Consider the following 16,261-nt stretch of genomic DNA (forward strand, 5'->3'; position numbering starts at 1 on the left):
CACACACACACACACACACACACACACACACACACACACACACACACACAAAAGTAACATTGTTTTATATCTGTCATTGATAACTACTAAAAACCCTTCTGGAATGGTAGACGAGATTGTCACATTTGTACAAATGGATATCTGGTAAACCATGTGATACACTTGGAACTTTTAGATAAACACGCTGAATGCATTTCTTCAGTTGGGAGTGATATGAAAATATATCCATACTTAAGACTGATATTAGCTACTCCTGGAATCAATGTTTAGAAAATCAAAGTGGTTTTAAAAATAATAGTCAACTGTTTGCATCATTCATTTCATTTCATGTTGCCTGTAAACAGTTTTTCTAAGTGAGGTGTCCTGTGTAGGGAGGGTAGTTGCTAAGATTGTGAACTCTGGGACCAGATGGTTGAGGCTTAAATCCTGTCTCTACCACTGGAAATGTATGTAATTTTTGACAAGGAATTCAAGTACTTAACAAGGAATTAACAAGTAATGACAAGTAACTAACTCCTTTGTGCTTCACTTTTCTCCTCTGTAGAATGGGAATAGAAACTGTATTTACCTCACAGAATACAATAATACACATCCATTGCTCAAACTGTTTACCTGGTACCTATGCAGACTGGGCTCCCCAGGAAACAGACTGTGATGGAGATTAGGGAGCTGACATTTATTAGGGGGAGCTCTTGGAATCAACACCTGTGAAAGGAAAGGGAAGAATGCAGAACTGGGTAAAGGGAGAAACTGAACTACAAGGCATTCTCAACAGAAGCCAGAGATGGTCTGAAGCTGACATGACCATTCTGAGATGTCCAGTTGGGATGAGAGAGTCTGGCTATTAAAACCTCCCATTTGATAAGTCATCTGTCATTGGCTGCCTTGGGAAGGGGTGTGGCCTTGGATGAAGCAACTCTCTTCTGCTGGGGTGATCCTGGAAGCTTGAGAGGGATGAGGGATGCCTGCAACTGGGAGAGTGAGCTCTTCCTTCCTGAAGGAGGATGCGGGTGGCCCAACACAGCATCCACCATACTGTTGCTTTTGGTGGTCTTTTTCTAGTTCATTGTCACTTTTTTACTGAATCCCTTGGCACCTCACTTCATACTACTCAGATATGTGTTCCGACATCCCTGGTTTTAAAATTCTTTGGAATATCTAAAAATGTAAACCATGTTAGATCACCTAGGTTCTCATAATTAACTCTAGGTCATCTTAGAGAGAGAAATAAACCTGAGTGAAAAGGCAAAGAGTGGTGTTTATCCTAAGCAAATAAATTCGGACATCACAATCATTTAGGCTGTGGTACAGATTTTTCAGTGTCCTGAAGTGGAATGGCAGAGTTTAGGAAACAGAAGAAATAATCTAATTTAAGTGCTTCAAACTGAGATTTTTCCTGTAGAGTTGTTTGGTTTGGAGATATCACACCCTTATAGAAACACACTGTGGTGTTTCTCCATGCTTTTAGGATCTCACACCATTAATTGCTCCTGCCAGGATCAATTTCTCGGAACACTTTTAGATGTTTTGTTTTGTTTTTTTACATGAAACTTTTAATGGTGGTAACTCCAACGAGTTCTGTCACATATCACAAATGCAATTTCCTAATAAGACTAAATGTGAAGTTTTTACCAAAATAAATTATTAATATCCATCAACCTCTGGATCTAAGGAAAAGAATTTTGAAATCCACATTAACAAGTGATCCAGTTTCCATTAAAAATAGAATATACAGGTTATGATTTTTGCCTTTTCCTTCTGAAATAGCATGTACAGAAGACCACTGTTTTAACGGATTATCACTACAACGCTTAGGCCAAGCATCTATTGCTTACAGAACTGCAAGTGTGGAGATAGATACATAGCTTGATTGATAGATACATAGCTTAGAATGAAAAATGAATGAATTTGCCATCGAGAGCCTCCGAGATTGAGGTCATGACGAGGTTAAAAGGCATTCATATATGTTGAGAATTCATTTCAAACATTCACCATTATAAGTTTCATGCAGAAATGTATCTCCTTGGTGACATCTGGGCTATTTATGAGCTCTGCAGCTATAAGGCTGCTTATAAAAATGCTTATTACACTCTCCAGTTTAAGTGCAGAATATTTTTGCTGACCAAAGTTCTTCAAGGGGCCCTTGCTCTCTTGTCTTTGTTTCCAGGCTTTGCTCCTGACCCAGCGTCTTCTTCATAAGTCTTGGAATCACGAATATTATGGACTGGCCTTTTTTTAGTATTCTTTCCAATATAATTCCCAAAGATTTTGAGCCTCATTATTTATTTTCAGCTTTGCTTGTTGGTTGGCTGGCTTTATATTTGTTATAATTTTGGCTCCCACAGGAAATTCGTGTCCTCTAGCGTACAAGGACTAAAAACAAAAGAAAAAATGAGCTTGGTTTGGGAGATAAGATTTTTAAAAAATTAAAACAGATATGTGAAAGTTGAAGAATTTCAAGAGGAAGGGTCTTTGGGGGTGTCTCCTTAGGCCAGCGATTTTGTTCAAATGTTCTAGACATATTCCCCACTGGGTACCAAGAATGGATGTTTATTGCCCATTTACCCCACATAACAGCTAACAGTGCAAGCTGCTAACAGAAGGAGGTACAGCTGATTGGCTTATGGATCAAGAGCTAGATTGTGAGCTCCAGACGGAGGACACCTGTTCCCAATGACTCATCACAGCCTTCGGGTGGGCAGGAGTTGAGTTGGGTGGAGGAGATGTGAGAAGGAGGAATGCCGCTGAATAATTCATCCACACAAGGGGTGCATGCCAGGGATGCAGCAGCCAGGACTGAATAGAAATGAACTCCAAGGTAAAGAAACCTGAGAAAATATCTGTTGGTTGATAGGAGCTCTGAGGTCCTTTATAAAATAGGGCATACACTTATCTATACACTGGTAAAAATATTCCAATTATTGATTTAATGGTAGTTTACACTTTAAATCCTTAAAAACAAACCCAGGAGTACAAATGTGAAGGCTATTTAAGTTAACAAATACAGAGGCAATCAGATGGAGAGGCTATAAACCCAGGAGTAAAATTTGTATTAGGAATATCAAGTATTCTGGTTGAAACTGCTGCAGAGTTATTATTATCTTTATCATCATCATTATTTAAGATATGGTCAGTCTGCTTAATTCAAGGAAAACTCTCTGTTCTGTTATCTCAACACTCTTAATAGCTCATCTTCACTCACACCCAAGACCAAGGCACCTTACTGGGGGAGGGTGGGGAGGGGGGAAGTGCTGTTTAAACACATCCTGATTCTGCTGTCTTATTATTTAATCAGTGCCTAATTTGAATTTAAAGGGCAACTAGACCAAATCATATGCTCATTAATATTAACAAAATCAACTAATGCTCGGGTGCATGCACACTTGAGCTAGCATTCCTTTGGAGCTCGGCGTAAGTCATGGCATTGCTGTCTGCTGTTTACAAAGTGGGTTGTCACTTGGCAAAGGACACATTAACCCTTAATCTAGTTTCAGGCCTCCTACAGGTCAAAATTTCTGTGGGATAGGGGGAAAGCTCCAGCAAGAGTCAGCCTTGCCAAAGAGGACAGCAAAGAAAGGATGGGGTTCTATATGAGGAATCGGATTCAGGAACGTGCAAGAGATGAGCATAAATGCTCCCAACCACGGGTAGCTGTAGGCCTGGGCCAGTGGTGTCGACTCCAGAAGATTCTGTTCTATTCCTTGTCTAAATCATTGGAGAGAAACAAAACATTGGGCCACCTATGAAATTCCCCTCAGGCTTCCCTAATAGGATTCTTTTTAGTCCTTTCCCTATTCTAGAAATCCATTATCACCCTATAAGCATCCTCCCCGCTACCCACCGCCGTGGGACAGAGCTGTCCCCTGTCCTAGATCTTCATCGATGCAGTGTCTGGATACACCGTGACACCCAGGGCTATCACTCTTGGATGGTAAGAGTCTGAAAGGTGGAATGAGAGCCGCTGCCCTCTGGTAGTTCAGTGAAGGGGAAAGAACTAAGATATATGGAGTGTGTGCTCTACTCAGTGCTTTACATTTCTGTACAATCTATTTTTCATTTCACAAAAAGGTAACCTGAGAGTCAGGAAGGAGAGAGGGAAAGGTGTCCGCGGTGGGTGGGGAGAGGAGAACTGTTTTATCAGTGTTGATTCCCATGGCTAATACTTGCATGATCTTACATAATCCTCAAAAACGATAGTATTTTATTCTATTTTAAAATAACATTTATTTTTCTACTTGTAAGATAATGCATATTTATTGTAAAGTATTTTTAAATGCAGAAAAGTATAAAATGTAAAGGCATATAATGATTTTCCCTTTAAGGTTTAAACTGTAAAAAAAAAAAAAAACCCAAGAAGTCCTATTTTTTCAGTTAGCAATATACCATGAATATTTTCCCATGTCTTTAAAAATTTCTCAAAGGCATGCTTTTTATTGGAGGCATAATATTTCACCATATGGTTGTCCCACAGTTTACATAACCAGTGTCCTAATGTTAGATTTAGTTATTTACAGTTTTTCTCTCTATTATAAATAATAGAGAAATGCAGTATATACATTTTAGATAAATCTGGGTGTGTATCTATGATCAGTTCCTCAGGATGATATCTTGATTTTTCGTTGATTTACTAGGGAAAATATTGAGATTTTTTTATTGCTTACATTTATTATTTTAAAAGTAATGTGTGTTTATTAAATGAAAAAATAAGCAAAAGAAGAAATGAAAAATATCACTCATAATCTCAATCCCCAGAAATAAGCATATGTAGTGTGCTGGTATATAAACTTCCAGACGTTTTCTAAGCTACCACACATATATATATGAAGTTTTTTTAGGGTATTCTGCAGTGTATACTAGTTTGAAATTGTCTTTTGGATGTAGCAATAGATTGCGAAATTTTTTCCATGTCTTTTGAGAGTCTAATGTTATTTAATTGTATATTCCAATAAGCAAAAGACCAAAATTTACTTACCCAATTTCCATTTTGAGTCGTTTCTTTGGTTTCAGTTTTAAATTCTATACTGGCCAGGAACATGCTTTTAACTTTGTAGATGTTCATGATCATTCCTGTAAGAAAACCCAAATAAATTAAAAAATGCATACAAATCTTTTTTTTGCTACAATGAATAGAGTTTATTCCCTTTTTTGATTCTTTAAATAATATATGTTCATTGTAGGAAATTCAAATAATTAAAGGGCATATAAGGAATAGAATAAAAACACATGTGCAATCACAGCTCCCTGAGATAACTACCATCCGCATTTTGGGGACCATTCCTTCATGCATCACTTTCTGAATATACACACCCACATAAAGTTGTATATAAATCCATCATATGATTTTAATGTAGTTTCCCTTTTATCTTGTTTGTTTACTTCCCACCTTCCAGTTATTCAGAGAGTAAAACACGCTGATTAAGAATCTGGTCTCTGATTTTAACTTCCGGAGTCCAGATTCCAGCTCTCCTCTGACCTGTGTGACCTTGGGCAAATTACTTAGTCTCTGTGCGCCTCAGTTTCCTCATATGTGAAATGGGGATGATAATAACACCTCCATCACAGGATACTGAACATTAAAACAAGTCAATCCCCTTAAACATGTCAAGGAGTATCTGATACACAGTAAGAGGCACAAAATTTTTAGCCATTGTTAAATGTATGTGTTTATTTTATAAAAACTGTATCATATTCTGTGCACTTGTTGTTAACAGACAGAAAAACTTTGTGGAAATCCCTCCAAGTCATTTGTGTAGATCTAATTTATCCATTTTAAAGCTCAAGTGATATTCCATAGCTTGGATGCACTATAATTTATTCAACCATTATACTGTGATGAGCAAGCACTTTCTTCCCACTTTATTGCCATACAGACAATGCTGCAATAGATGTCTTTTTCCCATATATCTTTACAAGCAGTGCTTTTTTTTTGCATGGGAAAGATTCCAAAAGTGTGAGTTCTTTGAGGAGTATGTGTTTTTAACAGATACTGCCAAACTGCTTTCCCAAAAGACTATAACAATTCGTATTTCCATCAGCAATCATTATTTTTGTTATTTCTAATTTTTGCCAGTTCAATGAGTATAAAGTAATAATATCTCATTACTTTTAAAAGGTCAGTATTATTATCCCAATTTTGCAGGTAATTGAGGCTCAGAAAGTTTGAGAAACTTGTCCAGTTATCCAAAAGGTAGAACCAGAATTTGGAAACAAAGTCTGCCTGAACCATGCTCTTTCCATCCCACCAAATCATGCTTCTGGAGCAAGGGATATTCCTTGCCTGAGGGGGCTAGGATACAGTGAGAGGGCAGCATGGGAAAGCTGAGACCCAAGAGAAGCCAGCAGGGCAGTAAGACTGAGGCAACAGAACAGACCAGCCTACTTGGTCCACATTATAGCCTTGACTCTAACGCATAGTGAAAGTCTTACAAAGAAATGACTACACAGAAACCTTCAACTATATAACCCACCAGATATAAAGCCCAAACCCCTTTCTGTATGGCCTGGTTCCATACTTCCTCATACCCCACGTGTACCCTACTCTGTAGCCCAGCTCACATGTTTGTCATCTCCCAAATACCACTGGCCTACAGTGTTCGGCCATCATTCTGCCACATCTGTTTATTCAAGATTCACTTCCAACATCTTACCTTTACATCAGTCTTTTACTTCATTTTTCCCTTCCTCTCTTCCTCCTCCCCTCCCTCCCTTTCTCCCTCCCCTCCTTCTATCAAATTAACTGAACCAACATTTCAAGTACAGGACTTATACTAGATAATGTGGGGTGGTTGGTGGGGGCATGCACATTTTCATCTTTCTTGATTTCTCCCCTCCTTATTACATTTCATCCCATATAATAGTGAACTGTCCTTTCTACTGTTTCTTATAAATTTGTTTTAAAATTATCATATGCCTTGTATCAATATTATATATATGACATATCCAACTCACTAGAATGTAAATATCTTGAAATCAGATACCAAATCTCATTCATTTTCATGTTTCAAGACCAACACAGTGACTTGTGCATAGTAAGTCCTCAGTACGGGATATAGAACCCATCATAAATAATGGGCCACTTATAATTCTCCTAATGTCGTGGCCACTGTCCCAAAATATTTATTACTATTTTTGAGGCTCATATTAGATGAAGTTCTGCTTTCAGAATTCTCCTATTTCAGAAGTGAATTTTCCCCAAAATGTTACGCTGTAAAAACACAAATGTAAATTTGAGCCAGAGACTTCCCTATTTGTTCATTTTCAGATTTGGATATTCTTACGCTATAAGAGAACAAAATAAACTTCTTCTAAATGATGGATGTATATAGATTATTACCAGTGGTTGAGGCTAGTTATTTATGCTTAATTTATGGTAAGGCTTTTTGGATAAGCTTTTCAAATGCTTTGATTAAATATGTTTAAAATCGGATTAAATAGGTGGAAGTACACAAAAATCATTTATCTACTTTTTAGTATTAAAATTATATTTATCTCCCATTTAGTAGAGTTTAAAAATACATATATCTTAATAAACATATAGTTTAACATATATATAGCAATTGTAAGGCAAGTAGCAGTTGCTATCCAACCACGTTTTCACATATATATTTTTTTCCTTACAAATTAAGTGTGACTGTAATTACATATTTGTAGCAGTCAATTCAGTTATATGATCTCTTGGGTGTATCTCTAAAGATCTGGTGAGTGAGGCTTGGAAAGAAAATCATCCCAGACTAGGTTATGGAAATCAACTGAGTGGAATAGTAACCCTTGTCCAGCACACAGTAGGATCTAACTGTTGGTCCTACTGGGTCTGAATTAAGACAAGGAGTCCTGTAATCTATTTTCAGATTCACTGGCCTAGTTTTTAAGTTCTTTGGGGCAAGTCATGTCGCCTTTATGAGCCTCAAGTTATTCTGCATTCACATCACCACTGTGTGGCCAACTTTTTTAGGTTGTGACTCGGTTTTCTCCTTTGTAAAGTGGGGATAATAATAATATTTATATCACAGGGTCGTGAAAAGTGAAAGTGCTTGTAACAGCTGCTCAAACATAGTAAACTTTCAGCAGGTGTTGACAACATTATTTTTTTACAATTATTGTTGTTAAATATATGTGTTGGCTTTAGAATTTTAACTACTCCAAACAGGACTCCTGTGTCTCATTGAATCGTCACCAAATCTATTGACATGTATAAAGTTAAAGAAGCTCGATCACAGGTGATATTCAAAATATTTAGCAACAGCTGTGGCCCAGTGGCTGCCCATCAAGGTACATCATGCTCTGGTACATCATACTGGCAGAGACCAGCTGAATAGTGAAAACAACTGGAGTAAACGATACAGACAAGCAGGAGTACTTCAGAACTCGCTGTCTGGCCCCCATTCACCAAGGATTTGATAGCTGCGTAGCCTGGCTTGAATACCATACATAGACTTTCCTTTTGTTCCTTCTATAGCTCCTTCTACCTGCTTTGCATTTTATTCTCTTATAGAAAAGACCTAGAATGGAAGGTCCATATATCCATATTTTAGGATGCTTTTGTCAGCGTGGCCTAATAAGAGTAATCATACATCTTTAAAGCAAGCGCACTTTTGAGAGTGATGAGGGTGCTACTAATACTTATACCAGGGCAAGCAATCACACTGGGACCAGGGATAACAAGATGGGTACTCACCCCACCAAAAATACACGAAGTCTTTTCAGTCTACAAATCAAAATCATAATATCACTCACACATATTCAAGAATGTTTGTTGAACTTTGACTCCTAAAAATGTACTATTCTTAGAGTATAATTTTTTTCTATCTTGTTAATTAGTATAAAAAATAATGTTTGGAATAACTCTTTAAGATAGTCCCATAAAAGGTGTATTCCTAGCCAATCTGGATAAATCCAGAGCATCTGCTAAGAGCAGTCTAATTTTCTTTGATTTTTATTTGTTATTTAAGTATAGTTGATTTACAATGTTGTATTAATTTCTGCTGTACGGCAAAGTGATTCAGTTATACATATACATACATTCCTTTTTATATTCTTTTCTATTATGGTTTATCACAGGATATTGAATATAGTTCCCTGTGCTCTACAGTAGGACCTTGTTGTGTATCCGTTCTCTATATACTAGTTTGCATCTGCTCTTGGCAACTGCAAGTCTGTTCTCTGTGTCTGTGAGTCTGTTTCTGTTTTGTAGATAAGTTCATTTGTGTCATATTTTAGATTCCACATAGTAAATGATATCATATGGTATTCGTCTTTCTCTGACTTACTTCACTTAATATGATATCTCTAGGTCTTTCCATGTTGCTATAAATGGCATTATTTCATTATTATGGCTGAGTAGTATTCCATTGTGTGTATATATATATATACCGCATCTTCTTTATCTATTCATCTGTTGATGGACATTTAGGTTGTTTCCATGTCTTAGTTATTGTGAATAGTGCTGCTATGAACTTAGGGGTGTATGTATCTTTTTAAATTACAGTTTTGTCTGGATATATGTCAGGAGTGGGATTGCTGGATTTGAGTGTTTAGTTTTAGTGTTTTGAGGAATTTCCATACTGTTTTCCATAGTGGCTGCACCAGCTTACATTCCCACCAACAGTGTAAGAGGGTTCCGTTTTCTCCACACCCTCTCCAGCATTTGTTGTTTGTAGACTTTCTAATGATGGCTGTTCTGACTGGTGTGAGGTGGTACTTTATTGTAATTTTGATTAAACCAGCCTAATTTCCTATGGAATGACTTTCAGATTAACCCAGTGATTCTCAGACTTTAATGTGCATTGAAATCAAATATACATTAATATTTGAGTTAAGGGCTTCCCTGGTGGCGCAGTGGTTGAGAGTCTGCCTGCCGATGCAGGGGACACAGGTTCATGCCCTGGTCCAGGAAGATCCCACATGCCATGGAGCGGCTGGGCCCGTGGGCCATGGCCGCTGAGCCTGCGCGTCCAGAATCTGTGCTCCGCAATGGGAGAGGCCACAACAGTGAGAGGCCAGCGTACCGCAAAAAAAAAAAAAAAAAAAAAAAAAAAATTTGAGTTAAGAGCTGAATACTCTAAAGGCATTTTAAAGGATTTCCAGTATTAATTTTGAAGATACGTACTTTTGCCACTGCTTAAGATCTGACTTCTCTGAAAAACAGGCCATGACAGTGGTTCATGTAGGATGGCACAAGGTCATATTTGGACTGGGCAGAGACACTGGAGAAAGGCAGTGTAAAAGAATTCACTTCAGATCCATACATGGTGGGGCTCTTGCTCAGATTTTCCCATGTTTAAAGTTGTGTAGCATCCATTAGGATGTTAATAAGTGTAAATGAATGATAAAAGAATTCAGCAGCCAAAACATTTTAGAAACTACAGGTTTAGACAGGTAGTTTCCACATTGCAGGACTTTTCAGAGCCTTCAACATGCTGACATGCATTAAGAAGTTCAGGGGAGATTGAAGCATGTGGCATTTCCGATTTTAATTGACCAAATCTTATTTAAAAAAATTGATTTGTTTGTCATTTTTTTCATATATAAAACATTTTTAATCCAACAAATTATAGTTTGGGAAACAATCTCACATCCTATCCAGAAGAATTTAAAAATAGAGTTTAAAGTTCTGTTTTCGATAAATCATAATCACTGTTATAATAAAAATAAGCAATAGTAAAATAACTTTTAAAAAATGGAGACTGAGTTTCTTAAATCCATTGTGGCACAGTGTTTTTGAGGGAGTATTCTCCCAAGTTTCAGAAAATGATGTAGCCTCTCAGTTTTTGACACTAGGTTTCCATGAGCAAAAATGTGTATCCTGCCTCATTCTTAATGATGTTTGTTGTCATCTGTTCTTCCCACCACTGTTCCCAGGGTGGGTATATTTATTGTGAGAGACAGAGAATGTTTCAGAACTGCTGCATTCCTTAACAAAAAGAAAAGAATGATTGGCTAGCTAGTGGCAAAGACAAACATTTTTTTAATCAAGTACAAAGACAAGGTTTCCTAACAAACATTGATAGCATTTAATGGAAAGTTTTCTATTTCGTTTAGAAATTAGCCTTCTTTCTCAGGCCAAAAGGACAGTAACCCTCACATATACACGTGTGCATACACAAAACAACACACACACTTACATTTGGAATCTAAAAAAAGGGTATAAATGAACTTATCTACAAAACAGAAATAGAGTTACAGATGTAGAAAACAAACTTACGGTTACCAGGGTGTAAGGGGGGAGGGATAAACTGGAAGATTGGGGTTTTAGACACTGTTTTAGACCCAACATGAATCTGCAAGACAAGATTTCTCCCAGCTTGATCTTTGAGTTATGATGTTTTTGTGATACTGGGAGACTCATAAAGATCTAAGTCATTCAAAAGACATGTTTTTCAAAAGCCATTAAACTGTTACGGTTTACCTAAACCATCCATAAATGCTGTCTGTGCCAACCACGTTCTGAAGCAGAGTCATTACTAAATATTCACTCAATAACTCTACCCTAACCATGTAATGAGACAAACATTTCTGTTGACCATTAAGACCTTGAGACTACTCCAAGCACCAGGCACTGAACTTCTCTGAATCTTTCTTTTCAGTTTTAGGAAAATAAGCAACCATCTTTTCTCATCGTACAGTTTTCTGCTTTCTGCTTGTCGGAGCTTCCTTCCAACTGGAAGTCCTGGTGTAGACTCATCCAGAGAACTTGGATCTGCAGCTACGTATTTATTACCTAATACGTGTTTGCCAGGATCAGCAGGAGGAGCTCAGGTTACCCTTCCACACATACGCCCTCCTCTTCCTGACAACCTTCTTTGTCCAAGATCAAAGCCCCTCCCAAACTCTTCCCACGTGCTTCCCCCAAGGTTGAGCTAACAGAGCACATCAGACTCTGCTCCCACTTCACTCCCAGAAAGAGTGTCTCCTGAGTTTACGAGCATCAGTTCTTCCATCTCCACTCATCCTTTCTCCTCCTCCTACTTAACTGTTCTCCTCTCTGAACCATGCTTGCTACCCAAAAGTCTGCCTTTTTCATCAAGTATAAAGAAACCAGGAACTCACTATGCTTCATATGGTGACCATATGCCCTGAAATTTTTTTATTGAAGTATAGTTGTGTACAATGTTGTGTTAGTTTCAGGTGTACAGCAAAGTGAATCTGTTATACATATACATATATCCATTCTTTTATAGATCCTTTTCCCACATAGGCCATTACAGAGTACTGAGTAGAGTTCCCTGTGCTATACAGTATGGCTTTATTAGTTATCTATTTTTTATATAGTACTGCGTTTATGTCGATCCCAATCTTCCAGTTTATCCCTCCCCCCATTACACCCTGGTAACCATACGTTTGTTTTCTACATCTGTAACTCTATTTCTGTTTTGCAGATAAGTTCATTTATACCCTCTTTTTAGATTCCAAATGTAAGTGATGTCGTACAGTATTTGTCTTTTTCTGTCTGACTTACTTCATTCAGTATGACAGTCTCTAGGTCCATCCATGTTGCTGCAAATGGCATTATTTTGTTCTTTTTTATGGCTGAGTAGTATTCCATTGTATCTATGTACCACATCTTCTTTATCCATCCCTCTGTTGAGGGACACTTAGGTTGCTTCCACGTCCTGGCTATTGTAAATAATGCTGCAGTGAACATTGGGGTGCATTGCCCTGAATTTTTAAGTACAATTCTGACTGCAAAGATTCTTTCTTCTTATCAGATCACATAATATGATTTCTGGAAGGAAAAAAAATAAAAGAGAAAAATACCTTCCTCCTGGGCATGGACTATCTCCTCCTTGGCATGGACTATCACCTCCTGGGAAACTAGGTTTGAGTGCTGTTGTCACAAGTATTTTGCTAGTTTTTCAGGAGGAAAAAAAAATGGAGGTGAGATTAAAAAATAAATATCTAAAAATATCTTTGCTGTCATGTTATGTCATCTTTGCTCATTTCTTCCTTTGAAAATCCTTTCAGTGGTCATGAAGAAATTGTGTCCAAAGAGCTTTGTGCACTGATCCTAATTGGTTGGGTTTTAATAATAATGACAATCGAAAAGGTTTTATAGTACCCAAGTACCATCTCACTTAATTCTTTCAATGACTATTTGAGATGGAATATGAATTAGGGAATGCTAGCTGCTGTAACAAAAATGTCAAATTGACCCAAGAGAAATTTATTTTCTCATTTATATAAAATCCACAGTGAGAGGTCATGTTCCCTACAGTCTTTCAGGGACTCAAGGTGATGGAGGCATGTGAATTTCAGCTTGTGGTCCCTAAGGCTGCCTTGAGTCTTGACAGCAGATAGGAAGAAGAGAGAGAAAGGGTTGCACAGGAGGTTTTTACGACCAGGCCTAAAAGTGACACACACCACTTCTGCCCACTTTCCATTAGCCAGAACTCAGTTGCGTGGTACCACCTGACTGCAAGAGAGGTCCCCTTAGTCCTGCAAGTTACTCCATCTTGTGTGACTAGGATAAAGGAAGCAGATTTGTTGAATAGCAACCCTGTATTTTCCAAAGAGGGGTGGCATTATTATTATCACTATTTTTTCCCTGTTTTTACAAATGAAGCAACCAAGATTCAGGTTGGATAACTTGCCTTGGACTACACAAGTATTGAGGGCTAAAGAACAGACTTGAGCTTGAGACTTTTTGAAAAAACAAAAATCACCCATTTCTGTGTTTTTCTACCCCTTATGCCATGAGTCTTCTCTGTATTAAGAAACACACACTATTAAGTCTTTATGGGATGTCAGCTAATGCCATGAAAATGAGTGGTAAATACTTGATCTTTTCACACTTCTCTTTTGAAGGACAAGTCTATGTTTCAAGTTGCCTGCTGTTTTTTAAAATCAATAATGACTAGAACTAAATGATAATATGTTTAGATTTTTGCCTGCTGTGTTTTATAGCAGACTCTATAATTTTAAAATGTTTTAATTCTTCATATCCTTCCTTATTTCAGATTCATATTTGAAGTGGTTCCCTCAAAAATGACATGAACAGCAGGGTCTCTGCATAAGCTAATAAATGGGAATGTGTCACAATAGGGGCTCAAACAGAGCTCTGATTCACGAATCTGCTTATAGGTTTTCCTAGTGGCAGATATCTTATTATATTTGGCCTAGAGTTTCACACACTCATGTGTTATATAGATAGCTGGTTTTAATGAGTCCAAGGTCAAGGGTTTATATTTGGACCCTATATGAATCGGCTAACCTTATATAGGTCAAAGTTCATGGTCATATTAATATATCATACTTGAATGTGATCTCATTCGGTAAGTCAAGTAAAAGGTCCTAAGGCCGACTGACATTCCCAAGCAAAGCAAAATGAGCATATTCAGCCCACTGCTTCTTGAATTCCTCTAATACTTTAATCTTTCCCTCAAAGTAAAATGAAAACATGTAACTACAACATGTAAGACGTACCATCACAGACTGTACCTGCCCCTCCATTCTTATCTCACAGAACCCTCTTTCCCCTCACTATGCCTCCATCTCATCATAGCCTTTTCTGGCCATCTTTTTAGGTAGGGCCTCTCCTCCACTAAACGTCCATCCCAGCCCCCTGTTCATTTCTCCATAACACTTACAACTATCTGTAACCATGTAAACCTCGCTTTTCTTTTGCATACTTACCTTTTGCCCATCCCTCCACTATAACTTAATTTTCATTGGGGGAAGGGTAGCATATGTGTTGTCCATCATTTTATCTTCTGGTGATTCGTACAAAGTCTGGCCTTCAGAAAATACCAATTAAAATGTATTTTGATTTAAAAATCTAAAAGCACCAATTAAAATGGTGTTAAGGCCATCAACAAATATTGACTGGATTTTAACTCTTTGTAAGACCTTCTGCAAGAGGAAGAAGAAAATATTGCTGTTGACCTTCAAGGAATTTACAGTTGAGATGGAAAAATGAGATATCCAGGCATGTGTTACATAGCTAAAATCAGCAACAACAATACTAATTGCAGCTAATATTTATTTAATCCTTATTATACATTAGATTCTGTTCTAAAAATTTTACATGTTTTCATTCATTCCACTCTCATCTATGAGATAAATGCAGTTATCACCCCAGTTTACAGACAAGGAAAGTGAAGCACAGAGCAATAAGGACATGGTCAGAGACCACTTAACTAGGATGTGACACAGCTAACAAACCAGACAGAGTGACAAGTACAAAGGAAAGATTTCACAGGAACATGTCAAAGGAGCTTGGGGGCAAGGAGCATCTCTGGCATGGGGTTATCTGTGAAGTGTGGGTAGAGAATAGGAGATTTGAGCTGGGATCTGAAAGATGCACAGATGTCGTAGATGGAAAGAAGCTATTCTAGTTGGGCAGAGGAGCAACCATGAAAGGTTGGAAGTAGGACATCAAAAAACCTATTTTTGGTTCGATGAACAGACTCACTTGGCCTCAATGATGGATCCATTCATCTACCTATTAATTAGTTACTAAGGTATAGCCCTGATGATAAAGAACTCTGAATGCCAAGATAAGAAATTTGGGTCAAATCAACATAAAGCAGAAATTTTCAAACATTGGATATTGTTTGGGTATAAATAGTTTTTTAGTGCGGTAGTTGTTACAAATTTATCATTCTCTTTCTTCCTCTAATTCCTTCTCAGAGCATCCTCTCTGATTATACCTAATTAGACTCTTCTTTTTCCCAGCCATGCCTATTAGCATTTGTAGATGCTTCTCTATATGCCAAAGTAGATTTTCTAGTTTCTGATGGACCATCCTTTGGCAAGCTGCAGTTTCCCACCTTCACAACTTTGGCCTTCAAATAAACGTCTTTAATTATTTGTGTAAGTCAGGCTAATACAAAATTCTCTAGAACAGCACTGTCTGATAGAAATAAATGAGAGCCACATATGTAACTTTAAATTTTCTAATAGCCACGTTAAGGAAGAGAAGGGTGAAAACAGTTTTAATAATATATTTAACCAGTACATCCAAAATATAATTTCAACATATAGTCAATAGTAAAATATTGATGAAGTATTGTATACTCTTTTTTAGAAACTTATCAGTATAGTTCTCTACTACAAACAGAACTGATATTCTGCTACTCACCCTAGTACCACTGCAGGAATGTTTAAAATACTGAAATACTTACATGGTGTTTGGCAAACAGTGACTTAACTCCCCTCCTTGCAAGTAACTCCCACCACCCCGGCACACCAGGGGTCTCCATGACCTTGCCCCAGGGCTGTGGGCATGTCCATCCTGATCAGAGACACCAATGCCAATTGTTAAGGG

The 16,261-nt window shown here is 37.6% G+C and overlaps 1 protein-coding gene across 5 annotated transcripts in view; it reads left to right on the forward strand.

The window, feature by feature from the left end:
- MACROD2 (mono-ADP ribosylhydrolase 2) overlaps positions 1 to 16,261 on the forward strand; it is a 1,974,865-nt gene that overhangs the window by 1,855,305 nt on the left and 103,299 nt on the right. The window lies entirely within an intron of this gene.

This window comes from Monodon monoceros, unplaced genomic scaffold (genome assembly GCF_005190385.1).
Source record: "Monodon monoceros isolate NGI ecotype Baffin Bay Population unplaced genomic scaffold, NGI_Narwhal_1 Super_Scaffold_13, whole genome shotgun sequence".
Classification (NCBI taxonomy): Eukaryota; Metazoa; Chordata; class Mammalia; order Artiodactyla; family Monodontidae; genus Monodon; species Monodon monoceros.